The sequence below is a fragment of the Haemaphysalis longicornis genome, unplaced genomic scaffold, assembly GCF_048455015.1.
Source record: "Haemaphysalis longicornis isolate Haplotype H1 unplaced genomic scaffold, Haemaphysalis longicornis Haplotype H1 scaffold_4, whole genome shotgun sequence".
Classification (NCBI taxonomy): Eukaryota; Metazoa; Arthropoda; class Arachnida; order Ixodida; family Ixodidae; genus Haemaphysalis; species Haemaphysalis longicornis.
The window spans coordinates 88,850,671-88,864,028 of NW_027526361.1; positions in this window are offsets into that span (position 1 = coordinate 88,850,671).

Consider the following 13,358-nt stretch of genomic DNA (forward strand, 5'->3'; position numbering starts at 1 on the left):
TTTTAGTTTTCGTATTCGTGTCCAGACTTTGTGTGTGTCGGTGTATGAGTTGATGGAAGTGAGGAAGGTGCGCCAACTCTCCCTTTTTGCCTCACGACGCATTCGCTTCCCAAGAGCCTTTGCCCGTTTAAACGATATGAGGTTATCTGACGTGGGGTACCGGCGAAGGACACCCCACGCCTTGTTCTGGGCCTCTCGCGCCCGCCTGCAGTCCTCGTTCCACCAGGGCCTCCTTGGGTTGCGGGACGCACTTGAGGCCTGGGGCATGGACTTTTCGGCGGCGTCGACTATGTGCGCCGTGACGAGTTGGGCTGCTTCCTCAACGTGTAGGTGTTTTATGGTTGTGTGGTGTAGTTTAGATGTTTCTGTGAATGTACTCCAGTTTGCTTTTGATTCATTAAACCTGTTATGGGAAGATGGACTGCACGGGCCTTTACCTATGTATGTTAGGGATGTGGGGAAGTGGTCACTACCATATGGGTCCGTGCCCACGCCCCACTCAAGACATGAAAAGAGAATTGCAGAACCAATAGCCAAGTCGAGATGTGAGTACGTATTATGTCCTAAGTTATGGTATGTAGGCTGTTTTTGGTTGAAAAGGCATGCTCCTGAAGATGTAAGAAATTTCTCTATCAGGCGACCTCGGGCATCCGTTCTGGAGGAGCCCCAAAGAGAGTTGTGTGCATTAAGGTCGCCTGTTAGGATGTACGGTTCGGGCAGCTGATCGACCAGCGCCTCGAAGTCAGAGCTCAAAAGTGTGACATCAGGAGGAATGTATATGGAGCATACCGTTATCAACCTATTAAAAATTATTGTGCGTATTGCTACAGCCTCAAGGACGGTGTTGAGAGCGACAGGGTGGCATGCTAGGGATTTCCGGGCTATTATGGCTACACCGCCCGAAGAGTGTGTGCAGCCATCCCTGTCCTTTCTGAAGACCATGTACCTATTTAAGAAATTTGTGTGCTTGGAATTCAAATGCGTCTCCTGAAGACACATCACACTTGGCTGATTAGCATGCAGTATTTCGTATACATCGTCAAGATTTTTAAGAAGGCCTCTACAGTTCCATTGAATTATGTTTTCTCTTCCCATTATTTAGTGTGAGAGCTACTGGAGTGTGTGTGTTTGTTTATGTGTCGTCTTTCGGGGCTGTGACTCTCGCCTTTTTTGGCTTGTCGGGAGGCTTTGGCGCCGGGACGCGTTCCTTGCGCTGCGTTGCAGGCAGGAACGGCCCGACATCCATCTCGTCGTCGGATGTCCGAGGGGTGCCCGACGGACCGGGCCCCCTGGACTTGGCCCCCCCTCGGGAGCCCTTCGTTTGAGCCGCCACCGCCGAGGGCGTCCGGGGCGCCAGAGGTGGCACAGGCGGTGCGGTGGCGGTGGGAACCGGTGCGGGGCCCGTGGTGTCCATCACCTCTGTACCCTCCAACGCACTGGAGGGTGGGGAGACAGAGGCGGGAGCGGCACCGGTCCCGACGGAAGAGGTTGCCACCACAACCGCTGCTGCCTCAGCAAGCGGCGTGGTGGCGGGTTGGGCTGCCAGAGGCAACCCAGGGGGGTGCGGGCGAGGGACCAGGTCAGACTCGCTGAACTGGGTCCCTGTGGGAACGAGACGCCGCTCCGCCCCCCGGCGAGCCGCGTCGGCGTACCTCCCCAGGGGGAAAGAGGCGAACCTCTTTCGCGCCTCTGGGAAGGTGATGTTTTCAGTGACTTTGATGTTGATGATTTTCTTTTCTAGTTGAAATTTTTCGCACTTGCGGGAGTATGCCGCATGCGGCCCCCCGCAGTTTACACAAGTGAGAGTTTCGGCTGAGCAGTTCTCGCTCGGATGATCGTGCGCCGCGCACTTTGCACACGTCGTTCGGCCACGGCAAGAGTTCGTACCATGCCCGAACCGCTGGCACTTAAAACAGCGCCGCGGGTTCGGGATGTACGGACGGATGGAGCAACGGATAAAACCTGCATTTATGTATTGTGGAAGAATTGCGCGGTCGAAAGTCAAGATAATGTGTTTGGTGGGAATCTCCTTGTCGTCTCTGCGGATGGTGATGCGTCTCACGGCAGTGACGCCCTGATCCTTCAAGCCGGCAAGGAGATCCGCATCCGTTTCGTTCAAGAGATCCGTCTCGGATATCACACCTTGCGAGCTGTTGAGGCTCCGATGGGGTGTGACCCTGATGTCTAGATCAGCCAGTCTAGTCTGAGCTAGAAGCTTCGTGGACTGCTGCTTGTCATTTACCTCGATTAGTAGTTCACCAGACCTTTGTTTTTTGCACTTATATGATTTTCCTATTATGGCTTCAAGATATTTTGCGATCAAGAAGACTGACTGAGATGCAAGAGGGTGGGTTGGATTGAGGGACTCCATGACAAGAAATCGAGAGTAATGATCTGGTTCAGGAAATGTCAAAGATGGCAATGCAGGAAACGATACTTCGGTGCGGCCCCTTTTAGGGGGCCGATCACGTTTGGGGGGGGTTTTGAAAATGCCATATAGCATACAGTCGAACACGGATATATCGAACTCCAAGGGGGTCGCGAAATAGTTCGATATATGAAAAATTCGATATAAAAAAATATGGGCTCTGAGACCTCACCTATGGCGGACGATCACTTAGCGATCGTCGCATTCAAGAATGACAACTAATTCCGCACTCACGACGCAACAGGACGCTTTATTTCCGTGAAAAAAAAAATCGCTGATCTTGGCCTGCTTCTTCGTCATGGAACTGAAATTAAAGACGCGGGTCTCGATCTTCTCGAGGCTGCACAACTAGAAAATTCCAGCAGTACGCTGCGCCTTCGCACACCATGCACAACACGCACGCAAAAGAACAGCGCGCACGTACCACAAGAACTTTGAAGATAACAATTCCAAGGCTCTCTGAACGGACTCCAACAAAGCGCTCGCGATTGTCATCTCCGAGAGAAACAGTGATCTCCGAAAGGTGCGGGACAACTCGCCAAACAGCAGCAACAGCAACAGCAGCAAAATGCAAAAGAAGGAGGAGGCCGCCAGCGCCTTCGTTCCTCTTCCCTTTCCCGAGACGACATCGGGGGAAGACAGACCCAGAGAGAGAGAAAAAAAAACTCTTTTTCGGCAAGCCGGGGAACGTACGCAGCCGCAAAAAAAAAAAGGACGTGCGCAGTCGGGGCATCCCTACCTCGCACTGTCACATTTTCCGAGCGTTCGGGCTTGTGTGCCTAGAGAGATTTAGCATACCGGGCTCCGTCCGTTAACGCTACGGCGGCCAATAGCGGGGCCCGACTGGGCAAGCGCAAATTCGTTCCGGTAGGGGGGATTAGTTCCGCGACCCAGTCTTCGCCATGCCCGCGCATTCCTCCACATCCTCCTCAACCTCAATCGGGGGTGCAGCGACCGCCGAAGAGCACCTTCCAGCTCGCGCGGCGTTCGATATACCCAATGTCGGGAAAAATACGGTTCGATATAAACGTACGAATTCCTATACTTTTACACAGAATTTTCAAGGGGATAATTTATGAGTTCGATATAGACAATAATTCGATATACCCGTGTTCGATATATCCGTGTTCGACTGTAGTATAAAAGCAGGGAGACGGGGGTACTTTCTTCTTTGACCTTACCCTGGTAGCCAAAGAGGTCCCGGAGCTCCCTGCCTGGTGAACAGACAGGGAGCCCATCCGCCGGAGCTTGACCTGGGCTCTGACGGCCACCGTTCGTGGTTTCTAACCCTCCACCTATAAACACATCGCCACGGTTGGATCCAGCTTATGTTTGGGGGCTCGGGGTCCGCGGTATCGCCAGTACCGTCACCAAGATTGCTCAAGGTGCCCCGTGCGGGGTAGAAAGGAGAGTACAATCGCTCCCTCCGCACAGCCTGCGGAGCTGAATTCAGAAAAGAGCGCCCTTCAAGAGGGTGCCGTAGGTGTGTGCGGGTGTTGTAGGGGCGAAGCACTTTAAAGGCGACTTTCTTCTTATTCCGACTGAGCCCGACATGATCCGACTCGGCCTGTCGGGCCCTCTCGGGTGGCTCGTGTCAGGACAAGTTGGACGCCGAGGCTGAATTCGCTCGGCGAGCGAATTCGTCCGGCTCAGCCGTCCGACTCGGCCATCCAACTCGAGTTGGGTCCGCCCATCGGCCTTTGGCAACATGGCAGCGGCGAGCTGCGGGGCCGGTGTGCGTCGCACAACTTGATTGGGATATCAAAACGACCAGCACTTGCAGAAGTAACGGCAGAACATGCCGGTCCTGAGTCGGTACTGCGATACGCGTTTATCGTTGGTCTGTTTCAAATGTTTGTGCTTAATGTGGAGCCGAGGCAGGAAAGGCATCAGCGTCTGCAGTGTGGTGTGCTGTTTTTTTCGTTTTCTATAGAGTGTTTAGAGACACGCTCGTCGTGCTCACCTACAAATATGGTATATACATAAGACGCGACACGGTCGCAAGCGCGAGACGACCGACAAGTCCAATTCAGAGTGGCCCGGCTCTTGCGCGCTCCGAAATATGCTCCGAGCTATGAAGGTCTGTCTCCGCGCTTGGATCATCGATAACGTCCAAAATATGGTTGCTGTGAGTGGAAGCAACGCGCAGTGCAGTGTTTTCATATCAGGTGTGTGCGCCGTGCTGTTGTTTACGTTTGATGTATGGAAGCTCAGCTCTCGCAATCAGCCGTGTGCATTAAAATCCATAAAAATGTAATTGCGTGTGTGGTACGTCGCAGTCCTCCCGGAGTTGATTGTGTGTGTGTGAAGCTATGGCGCCGCAATCTCCGATACTGCAAGAAACATATCGCATCCGAGAGGTGCACCTTTTGCGTCTTTTCTCTGTGTATATCTGCGCCGTTGGTAGGGATGTGGGGCGGTTTCTCTGCGTTGTAAAATGTGGGGGTGTTCCTAGTGGTTTGGTTCCACTGGGGGACTGCAGCCTTCACAAACCAGCGCCGTGAGTGCTCCGCTAGTTCGCCTGTTCTAGTGGCCACGTGATGTGGTTGCAACTGTGCTGTTTGAGCAGAAACTGCAGTGTGACCAGGCTGCTTTTTTCGCGTTCAGTATTGCCTTGGTTACGTGACGTGTTTTATGTGAGCTGCTGTTCCCTTGTGGGACTAACTTCAGTTTTCGTGGTCGTTTCACTTTCAGCCGTTGCTTGTTTACGCATGCCGCAAATGGACATTAGGTAAAGCTTCCATGCACCACAATTCGAAAACGTTCCTTCACTAATGAAGCACATGGGTATTTTTAATGTAATCATGCAGTAATGACAGATGCCTTTAAGTAGTGTTTAAACACGATGTTCACGAAATGGTTTCTACCGTAAACCTTTTCAGATGCACATTTACACTTTTGTAATTGTTGTTTGCTTTGAGACATACCAAAGTTGCCTACGTTATGGCCTTCCCTGAACTCTTAAAATGTCAGCACTGTCAATCATCCCTGAACATTCGTAAAGCTGTGTCGGGGGTCATTCGTGTTCCGTGGGCGACACGCGTGATTTCTTTTGAGAATACCTCTTTTTGCTACCAACGTATCTAGTAGTTTTATGATCTCGTCGGATATGAGGGGTCACTGCTTTGTAGTTTATTTCTTGCGACGAACCGAAAAACCCGAGCTTTAACTCTGATTAGCTTTGTGATTTTGCCGTAATGTACCAGATCGATCACGCCTGACTCAGCAGTTGGCGATGTCACCGCTGACAATAATCTTAATTTCTTCCTTTCCCCTAGTTCGATTTCACTGCATATCGCTTTCAGAACCACTCGAGCCCAATCCATGTATGCGGGACAAATCCACAGTGCTCTGCTCCACTACAGAACGTTTTTGCCAGCTGTGTGGCTGGGATCCCTCAGGCTGGATTTTCTTTTCACAGATAATGTCTACATACGAACTTGTCTGCGAAGTGTTGAATTTCAGTGACTCAGCTGTGCACGAACTGCTCCCAGCGGTCAACATTTCCATGAATCCAACTGAGTGGTGCGGTTGACTCCGTCCATAGGTTGAGGGTTTCCTAAATATAGCCACACAATTGACCAGCAAGCAGGCATGCCATCAGTTCCACTCTTGCCAGTGTAATTTCCTTGCCTCATGCCGCCCTTTGTTTGCTTACCACAATTGTCGAACTTGTACCGTTTTCACCCTCCAGGGTGAGGTAGGCAACTGCTCCATATGCCAGTGGAACGGCATCGGCAAAACTGTGATGGCAGTCTGTCCTCCCTCCATTTGTTTGCGACCTGTAGTACCGGGGTACTTGAACCTCGGGGAGATATTGGAGTCCGTCTAGCTACACCTTCCAGTCTGCCGCGATATTGTCAGGTGGCGTGTCCAAGTCGATGTTTTTACACCACAGTTCATGGAACAGGACCTTGGAATGGACGATGACGGGAGAAAGCCACCCTAGTGGGTCACAAGTCCATGCCGTTCTTTGTAGCATGTGCCAATATGTGAATAGTTCTATGCCATGGAGGGGATCCATGCATGGAGAGAATGTTAACTGGTCAGCACACGGGTCTCATGCACGTCGCAAAACCTTCAGCACTCCCGACAAATAGCCGAGATGCATGGTAGCCCGGGAGTCGCACTGAAATCGATGATGTTGCGTCTTGCTGCTAGACGACCATTTGTCCCGTTTCATTTTTACTGCTTCAAACATTTTGATTGCGTTGTTGTAGAGCTTCACTGCAGCTTTTTCGTTTTCAGCTCCTCTGAGCACGTCATCTGTGTATGTCTCGAAGTTTGGGGGTACTGCTCTTCGTGTTTCTTTAAGTGGTGTTGAAGCGTTGTGGAAAGTGAAATTGGTTACCGTTGTTAAAAGGGGATGCGGGCCAGCAAGTCAAAACTGGTGGAAGTGGTTTACCCGGTGTTGGTGTTGCTTGAAACCACAGGAAACGCAATGCATCTCAGTCCACCGGTCTTATGTCAACCTTTAAAAATGCTTGTCTGATATCCGACTCCAGGGTGACTTGGTGACTTCGGAAGTACAGCAATAGGGTGTATGCCCCGGGCTTTTGCCGGAGCGGCAATGCTATCTATCCGGCGGCATTGACACGATAGCCACTTTTGCGTTCTGGCATGCAGGCTGCACGTTTCCTGATGCAAAACGTGGTTCGCGGCGTGGTATTGGCAAGAACGCTCGTGCGTACCATGTTTTTTTTTTCTGCGCTATTCGTGAATTTGCGAATGCCTTGTTGCAAGGAGTAGTCAGCGTTGTTTGGGCTGTAAATTTTCAGACTCCGCTTTTCACACTTTTACAACCGCAGGCCCGAAGGAGGCAGCACAACAAAAGCAAGCATATCACTTTTTTTGCTTTCTGTTTTGAAGCAAAAGCTAGAGCAGTGCTTGAAGACGGTTTGACTTCATGCAACAAAATCGCAAAGAAATTATCGATGACGGGGCTAGTCAGTACCGAATCTGGCGCGCCCATTTCATTTCAGGTGGAGACGACGAGCGTCAAAGCTTTCATCTAGTATTTTGCACATGCTTGTAACACTATGTGTTAAGGTAGCCGACGTACTTTATGGATGAGGCAAACCTGACTGGGCACCAAGCCGCTTCCTTGCCTACTTGAGTGTTTTGAGGTGAATGCATGTACCTGAAATGACCCTTGTCAGGTAATTCTGGGCATCCAACACTTTTCTCTGTCACCTTCCACTGCTCTCTAATGACCAAGCGTGTTCTGTGATAATGCACTGAAGTTTGACATTGGCTATACAATTTGACTACTTCAAAAACAGCTCAGAGATGAAGGTGTGTGGAGTGACAAAATAGGGTGGTCTTGTTTACCACTTCTCCTTGTGCTCTTCTTGAAGTATTCAAAACGTGCTCCATAATTTGTTCTGCTTATAATTTCCACTTTGGCTACACAGAAAAGAAAGCACTTGAAAATTATCCGTGGAATCTTTGTTGACACGGCCGCACCTAATTTTTTTCATACTCATCTCGCGACCGTTGCTGCCCAGAACCTTGGTGTAATTCCTCACCTTCATTGGCAGCTTACGTGTAGGACAGTCATACGCTCGACACACCAGAACACTGTTGCCAGAGCACCTCATTGTCTCTCATACTCCCCAAGAAGCGCGAAGCATGTCTTGGTGCCTCGGTAAAGACAGCGCCTCGCTTCAATCGCCACCACCACATCAAATATCGTCGCGGCCTTGGGTGGAGAAATTTCCCCAACTTGAGTCGCGGGCAGTTGAAGCAACTCAAAAACAAGAACATCAGCACACAGGGATCATACCGAGATATAGCAAATTGGGCCGCATTATCCGCACCTGTCCAACAGTTGGACAGGCGCAGACGGCAGTGCAGAGACCACTGCGTAATGTTTCAAGCATGTGACAGTGTGAGGTGAAAGGTTCGACGCCCGTCGTTCCCACCTGAAATGAAACGGGTGCAACAGATTCAATACTAATTAGCCCCATTGTCGATAACTTCTTTGCGAATTCGGTGCATGAAGTCGGATCGTCGTCAAGCACTGCTCTAACCTTTGCTTTGAAGAAGCAAAAATAAAATGACGTGACACGCTTGCTTTTGTTGTGCAACCTGCTTCGGGTCCGCGGTTGTAGGAAGCGTGCACAGCACAGTCCAGGATGTCGAGGCGAAAGCAATGCTGGCTACTACTTGTGACAAGGCATGCGCAAACCCACAAATCGAGCAGATAAAAACACCGTCCACACAAATGTTCTTGCCAAAACCCCACTCCCAACCACATTTCGCACCAGGAACCACGCGGCCCGCGCGGTAGAATGCAGCCGTACAGATGGCATCAGCGCAGCCAAGCAAATAGCGCTGTGGCGCGTTCGAAAGCTCAGTGCATACACCCATAGACCAACTAAATCGGCGGTCAGGTTCAGTCCGCTCTCGAAGTTGTTGAATAATTTTCGTGCGTTACCGTGCGATGAGGCGTCAAAAACCACCCGAAGCTTGTGGGAGTCATGTGCAATAGCCTGGTGCGGGATATAGTAAACAGCATCGGCTTCATTCGTACTGTCTATAAGTTCCGCTATCCCTAGCTGGTCGCAGTTTCTGATCACAGTGAAGGTATTCCTGACACAAGCCTGGGGAGTTTAGAAAGTGTCTTGTCAAGTGGTGTAGGAGTTCCAAGCAGTCATCTTCTTATTGTGGTGTAGTGACATTGGGTTCCAAAGAACCGCCCCCTCCTAATGTCCATCCATTTGTTTGCTGGTCTCCTCGAGAAATTTAAGGCTGGGATGTGGGCTTTTTATTTCCCCGATGCCGTTCACTCCAATTGATTCCAGTGTCCGAAACTTGGTCAGCACATCAAACGCATTTCTTTCGATGACAGATATTTGCAGCACAACTGTTTTCGTGCACTGTGCCGCTCCCTGAAGGGCTGCCACTCATGCCTTTGTGCGCGGAACTTCCCCAGCTGAATTCTTGGTAATTATACATTCATCTGTTGTGGCGTCATCGCTTGAGGTCCGTCACCATTCGTTCAATTTCTTGAATTGCTGCTGTTTGAACTGGAGAGTCTTTCTTTCGGTCACCAGCCATCTACTGCTGCAGCTGTGCCAAGCATTGCATGATGCGGTCAGTGTACTCCAGTGCTTGGGTATATTCTTCCTCCAAGTCATCCTTGGAAATTAGGTCTTGATCTCATTGTTGACAGTGTCGAGCTCCATCCGTATAGATGTCAGGCGTGCTTGCAGCACCCTCGATTCGTTGTGTGAGGCTGCCTAAAATGCCCTGTTGCATGCAAGGCATTCTCACAAAGGTAGTCGCATACCTTGCAATGCACCAGGGCCTGTAATGCTAACTTGCTGCATAAAGTAAGACTCCTTGTGAGTTCTGTCTAGTATCAACAACACAAGCATTTTGGCAGCACTTCCCCTATACGAGGCTAGTCCTCTCAATGCCACTGTTACTACTCTCTGCCAGTTGTAGCAGTCTTAAATAAAATGACATTTTTTTCACTGCATGCACCATATGACCGCAACATTTTAACATTAGGCTGAAGGTACAGAGAAACCAAATATAATATTGTCCTTAACCTGATTGTTGTACATTACTGAACTTAAAACCTGTTTCCTCTAACCACATTGGTTCCCTCACCCAATCATTCATTTTAGTATCTAACCACATGCGTGTTGATAAACTGTGAAAACCAACTATGCGGGCTGTACATGACTTCTACTGTCGTAACGTGGGCTAGGCTTCCCCTGAAAGCATGTTAACAATAGTTCATTTCAGAAGCCGCGGGGGCACAGTTGATGCCACGCAGCTCTCAACAAATTCGGCCAATGAACGCTTCTAACTCGCCATGACATCCAATGGTGGCCGGCTAAAGAAAAGCGCCAGTAAATCTTGGGGCCTTGGAAGAACACTTCTGTCCTTCTACTGGGTAAGTGATACCTACTCTGGTGAAACCTTCCTCTTCTGTACTTTTATTTTTTTAAATGTGACAGAAGACTTTAGCGGCGGTTACAGATATTGTTCGTCTGCGCGCAAAATACACGAGAATAAAGTAGAGGTGTGGAAATTTTTGAAATGTCGAACGCTTGGCCAATACTGTTTTCTATTCGATTTGCAGCGCACTTTTATTGTTATAAGTGCTCAATGTTTTGAACGGTTAAAAACTTGGGAATAATAGAGCAGTAAAAGTTCGCTCTGGCACATGACATTCGAACTTTCTTGCTTCACTGCATGGCATGCCCTCTTTGCTTGCCTTTTTGCAGCACGCTTAAGCCTAAAAAACGCTTAACATAAGCTCATACTATCAAACTTAAAAAGAAAGGAACAAGTCTATACCAACTGTGGTAGAGGCGTCAGAAGTGCCAAAGGCGGTGGGGCTCAAGTCTTTCGGCTTGTAGTTCAGCCGCGAGATCCTCTTGGCAACTACGAACGGTCCGACACACTTGGGTGCGAGACCGGCTGCGAACCCCGTGCTAGCATCGCTCAGCGCGTGGTTACGTTTCTAGACAGTGTCGCCCACTTGGTACGCCACGTCTCGATGAGCTCGGTCATAGACCGCCTTTCGGTCGACCGTGGCCTTACCGCTGCTGCGGGTGGCCTCTTTGATGGCTTCTGCCATCAGCTCGGGCAAGCGCCGCGCGTAAGCCGCATCTACTGCTTTCGCGGCGGCTGCGTTCGACCACCTGGCCAGAACCATGTCCGTCGGCGTGTTCAGCTCCCTGCCAAACATCAGGAACTCTGGCGTGAAGCCAGTCCACCCATTCACTTTTGTGCGCAGAGCAAAGGAGATCGAGCTCAGGTGCTCGTCCCAGTCTTGTTGCCGCCAGGCATACGCTCCGAGCAGTGGCTTCACGTCACGATTGCGGCGCTCCGTCACGTTAGACTGGGGATGACAGCACGATGTTGTTTGCTGCCCGACACCCATGGCCGCACACGCTTCACGAAACAACCTTGATGTGAAATACGTGGTGTGACCTGCTACTTTGACCATGGCATTTTCTAACGTCTCTGCGGAAAGTCCTGGCTGCGCTATTTGGCTATCGTGACGATATTGGCGTCACTGAGAGTTTATAGCCCGCCTTATGCGCACAGACCTCGCTACATCCCATGTCTCTCTATATGGCCCTATCTCTTTTTTCTCCCTTCCTCTACTACTCCTCTTTTTACAACTCATCTATGTTTTCCCCATTCCCCTTCCGGCCGAGTAGCATGTCAACGTACGCATGTTGGCAAAATTCTCTGCACTTTCTTCTTTAATAAAGAGCTCTCTCTCTCTCTCTCTCTCTCTCTCTCTCTCTCTCTCTCTCTCTCTCTCTCTCTCTCTCTCTCTCTCTCTCTCTCTCTCTCTCTCTCTCTCTCTAAATTTTTAACTTCCTTGCTGTGCACAGATACGAGCGTATGTGCAGATACACTGTTCGCGTGGGGGTAACCTAGAAGGGGTCTGAGGAGCGTTGGCCCTAACTTACCCCTTCGTGAATGCACTGCTCACTGAAGAAAAACACAACCGCTCATGCAGGTGAACTGCTACAAACCCAGACGCGTAGTTTGAGCGTTGTGGCTTCGGATCCCGCCTAACGCACCCAATTTCCTAGATTTGTTTTAACAGTGAAGCTTTTCTTGTTCGAGGCTTTCATGGGACGAGACGTCGTAACGCGGGCGCAGCGATACGAATAGGGTATTCGCCCCGAGCGCGAACCCAGTCGGCCCCTGGCGGCGCCGGGACGAACCGCTCCTAGTGTGGATGGCGCTCTCGGGTCGTCTGCTTGTTCACGTTGCGTGCGGCGCAAAACGCGTGCTGCACACGACAAAACAACCAATATGTGTACTCGTTTGACAATAAGCAATGACATAGTTACCTCTGCTTGCGCATTTCCTCTAGAAACGCAATAATCAGCGGCCGTTGCGGGTTAATGCGCTGGTTTAATTCCACGAAAGATCTTTGCCGTAGTAACCGCTTGAGTGTGAAACGTGTTATAAACATTGCTTCCACACATTGCACTTTTCGTATTTTTGAGTGCATCCGTCTGCCGTTTCGGGAACGTCGAATGGTGCTTTTTGAAGGTGGCGTGGTGATTATTTAAAGGATAAAAGTTTAGTACGTGAAACGGGTAAGAAGCGACAAGACCTGTGCATACCCGTGAATTTGCCACACCCTTCTAAAATTAAGCTGTTTCCTTATAGAAAGAAGAAACAAACAGAAGCAATTACACTGGCCACGACCCGTGAGCTATCGCTCATACGTTACCGGGGACGTATTTTACACCCGCAAGCACCTGAGTGATCGTGTTCTTCCCGTACCTTTTTAAAATAAATACCATTTTTGGACAGTCGTTCTTTATACTGAGTTGCTAATTGTACGTATTATTTAAAATATGTTTCTATGGATGCGCAAGAGTATTTAGGGAGGATTTCGCGGTAAAAATAAGCAGTTTTGAGTTTGCGTCGGTCATGTGGCATTTCGTGGGTCATTTTCATATATAACATTTTCAAATCCCGACATGAATCCCCTTGTCCAGAAATGTGTCTCACTCAGCATAACCAAATGCCTAATATGGTCACGTCTTGACCTCTTAATGTCTACCTCAGTTTGAAGAAAGAGGAAAAATCGCGTAATATAATGCACGTTGTTTCCCACATGTGTGCGGGATGTGTGCCATGGCTCGCTGGGTTTTTTTTTCCCACAATGCTTGCTTTCAATCCAATTTTGGAAAAGGCGAGCCGCAATTCCTGGACAATCTCGCACCAAAGGGCGGTTAATCAGTTTTGAAAATACGCGTTGAAGTACTGCTTTTTCACCGCTACGGAATACGGTGCCTAGCGTACTTTTGATTGTAAGTATTACTGATAACCAACGTTTGGCTTTTCGCGTTACATGCTTTCTCTTCTCGCTGCTCTTGCAACGTTGGCAGACCCCCCCCCCCCCCTTTCTCCCGAAAAAAAAGAAACGAAC